At 42.4% G+C, this 3,929-nt stretch overlaps 1 pseudogene; it reads left to right on the top strand.

Moving 5' to 3' along the window:
* Positions 1-910: 910 nt before the first annotated feature.
* LOC128120110 (28S ribosomal protein S21, mitochondrial-like) lies at positions 911-1,514 on the top strand (annotated as a pseudogene).
* The last annotated feature ends 2,415 nt before the right edge of the window (positions 1,515-3,929 follow it).

Raw genomic sequence — 3,929 nt, 5'->3', positions numbered from 1 at the left:
GAAATAAGCCAGGCAAAGAAGACGAGTGCTGAGTGGTGGAGGCTAAAAAAACAAGATGACTACGTAGAAAAAGAGAATTATAATTAGACAGGGAGTGAGAGAAGGCAGAGGGAAGATGGAGAGAGACTAGATAGCATGCACCAGCACACAGCTAGATGGGAGGGATCAAATCTGGTGCACAGTAGGGTAACCATAGTCTGCAAACTATATTTCAAAGGAACTAGAAGTGTTTGAAGAGGTAGACATGATAATTACCCTGATTTGATTAGTGTAAACTGCATAGTGCACCAAATTCTATCCTCTACAAATATGTATTATAAAATAGTATATCCATATGTATAATATATACAGATATAATACATATATCCACTTAAATAGACTTCAGTAAAAAGGAATCTGGTGGGAGTGGATTCTAAACGAAGATCTTTCTTTCAGACTGGGAGGGGTAAAAGAGAGTAGATCTAACTCCCTTTCTATTTGAAGTGACCAGTGATAAGCATTAGGTCTGACTCAAATTAGCACTATTTCAAAATGTTTACGTGCATGCGGTTTACAGCAGAACATGGGAGCAAACACCTGCTCAAGTCTGAGAGGCCCCTTCTCTGGAAACATCAAATGTGTCCAGGACAATGTATGAAGTGACTCTGAGAAAGACATTTGGTTTGGTACCAGCTGCATGATTGAAGCTACATGAGCCTGTGTGTGTGTGTCGTCAAATCAATGTCGATGTAAAACAGCAACTGGGACTCATTGGTAAATATAACATGGAAGCTCCCAGAGGGAGAGAAAGAAGAGCTCATCACCATGGTAAAGTAGAAGTCAGTTTGCCTTGAAAATAGTGAATGAGGGAGTCCAAGTGCTGAGGCAGGGGTTGTTAGGTCCTGAAGGATGAAGTTTTGAAAGCAAGGCCATGGCTGAACACCTGAATGTAGTCAGAAGGTTTCTCAGGTCCCACCTGGCCCCCCAGTGTACCTGCAGCCACTTATAAAATAATCACTCAGAGGCTCATATTAATTATAACTGCTTGGCCATTAGCTCAGGCTTATTACTGACTAGCTCTTAGATTTAAATTAACCCATAATTCTTATCTATGTTTACCCACGTGGCTTGGTACCTTTTCTCAGTTCTGTCTTGTCATCTTGCTTCCTCTGTGTCTGGCTGGCAACTCCTGACTCAGCCCTTCCTCTTCCCAGAATTCTCCTAGTCTACTTATCCTGCCTGTACTTCCTGCCTGGCGGCTCCTGGCCAATCAGCATTTTATTAAACCAGTGTACAAGAGCATTATCCCATAGCACCTGTTACCAGGACTGTGATGGTCCAGGAGGGGAATGTGGAAGGTGTGTACAGAACCCGAAACAGAATCCTCACTGCTGATGGCGCTTCAATGAGAACCCTGCCACCGTTACCAGCGGGAGAGCTACAAAACACCCCAGAGGATCTACACCATGAAAATGGCTTGGAAAGTTAACTTCTTGATGCAAAAGAACCAGGCAGATTCACAGCAGGGCAGCTAAGGCCCACATTAATTCTGTGTCTAACTCTTTATCCAACCCCAACTTCTGCTACCTTTCTGTACAAAAAATTCAATCACACATGAGAAAAAGAAAATGGTGAATGAAGTACTGGTGTTTGGGCTGCATGTAGTAGTACATGTCTATGAGCCTCATACTTGAGAGGCTGAAGCAGGAGGATGACGAATTTGATGCTAGCCTGAGCTACACTGTGAGACTTGTCAAAAAACAAAAACAAAAACAACCAAAACCACAAAACCAAACCATGAGCAGATTCAAAAATAATTTACTAGATCTCTCACAAGACTAAAGAAAGCACTAAAAATGGGATCACTGATTATGACAAAGACTTCACACAGAGGATTCTCAGAGTCGAGTCTGCGATCATAACTTTGTGGTAGAGTATTTACCCGGGGGTGAGGCTGTGAGCTCCTGGGCTCATTCTCCAGCACCGCAAAAGAGAAATGCACACATACCAGAGGGGTGGGAGGTGAGGGACCGAAAGAAAACGTGAGCCTGTGGTGTGTAGAGTCTAGGAGGCTGAAAAAAGAGGAGAGCAACTTTGAAGTCACCTTGAGCTACATACGCAATGAGACCCTGTCTTTAAAAAAATAAACTGAAATAGGCTGGACATGGTGGCATATGCCTATAATCCTAGCACTAGGGAGGTCGGGGCAGGAGGGTTAGGAGTTCAAGGTTATGCTCAGCTGTGTAGCAAGTATGAAACCAGTCTGAGCTACACAAGACCCTGACTCCAAGAATAAAACAACAAATAATAAACAAAATCCCCATGCCAATATTTAAAATACAGCGATTACATGTAAGCTCATGTCTGCCATCCAATTAGACGGTTTATTGAGACTTCCATTTTGGTCCCCATTATGTAATTGACTTTTTGGTTATCTATTCTTCCTATTAATCAAAGATAGGGCCGGGGAGGCTGCTAGAACATATCCTTTGCTTTCAGTGTCTTTAGAGAAAATGGGCTTTGAAAGAAGCATTAATTTTTTCCTGAACTCACATGAAGCTGACTACTAAGTGAATTCAGAAATGAATGCTGGACTGTTAGGAAATGCTGTATTATCAGGAAACCTAGGCAGAACTCAGTAGGGGGTAGAAAGAAAGATTAGCCTGGGGTCTAGTCGTCCCCAGCATGAGGCTCTGTCCCCTAGAGATGAACCAGGCTGAGGCCTGGTTCCTTTGCCTGCCATTCTTCAAAAGCATTTGTGAGCCTTCCAGGACTTCCAACACTCACTCTGTATGGGGCTTGCTTGGAGGTGGGCAGCTTTCTGCTTTCCAAAGAGGCTGGGAGTCAGTCAGCTGCCGTCAGATCTAATCCATCAGAGCACATGTTTGAAAACCACGCCGTGAATGTGAACGAGGCAGCTGGTTTTTCTCTAGTTCGTAAGCAGTCCCTACAGGAGTGATTATATCAGTTCATTAAGGCTCATAGCAAATGGTGACAGGGAACAGTCGAGGAATCTTAACGGCATGCAGCTATGATCGGAGCTAATAACGTTGACGATGGCTTTTCCAAGTTTGACTTTTAAGTTGAAGAAGGAAAAAAATGAGAATAAGGAATCCACTCTATGTCCTCTTAACGGAGCTCAATACTGGGACAATCCAAGAATTCTGAGGAGAGGATTTCTCTTGAAGGTGGCTCCTTTTGTGGCTGATTCCTCTCCATCCTCAGGATTGAAGAATGATCAGTTAACAATGGGGAAGCTCATGGGACAGTGGGTCATGGGAGAAAAGAGGAATGCCTAGGCCTTTCTTCATGTAAGTCACAGGTACAACACAGAAAAATCAGACATAGAGACAAGAAAATAAAACCCTAGAAACCAGCTACCAAAAAATAAACATCTCAGCAGAGTGTAGTGGTGCACCCCTTTAATCCCCTCACTTTGGAGGCAGAGGCAAGTGAGTCTCTGAGTTAGAGGCCAGCCTGGTCTACACAGGGAATTCCAGGATAGCCAAGACTACATGGTGACACACTGTCTCACAAGGAAAAAAAAAAACTAAAAAAAAAGAGAAATATCTCTAATATTAATATATGCTGGTATATCAATTTCAAATGTTTGTGTGTACGTTGTTTGCATAAATACATATTTGCATATGCATATACACTCATAAGATATATTTCTCCTTCCAAATGGCATACTATAGATTCTTTAGAATAGTTTTGTCTTCTCTTAACAATAAATGAGTATGTCCCATGTCGGTAAGTGTATTCCATCATTTTAAATTGCTACTTGACAGTATTTTCATGATGGACCATAATGTATTTACCAAGCCTAATTTTAGACCTTTACACTTCCACGGGTTCTTGTGATTTTTTTTGAGTAATGCTGAGACATCCCAGCTTGAACCTGATGCCTCCATCTCCTCTCTGATGTCTTCTTCCCCATAGCAATGTGA

This window comes from Peromyscus californicus, unplaced genomic scaffold, assembly GCF_007827085.1.
Source record: "Peromyscus californicus insignis strain IS unplaced genomic scaffold, ASM782708v3 Scaffold_24__1_contigs__length_46423439, whole genome shotgun sequence".
Taxonomy (NCBI): domain Eukaryota; kingdom Metazoa; phylum Chordata; class Mammalia; order Rodentia; family Cricetidae; genus Peromyscus; species Peromyscus californicus.
This window is presented reverse-complemented; position numbering and strand designations above follow the sequence as displayed.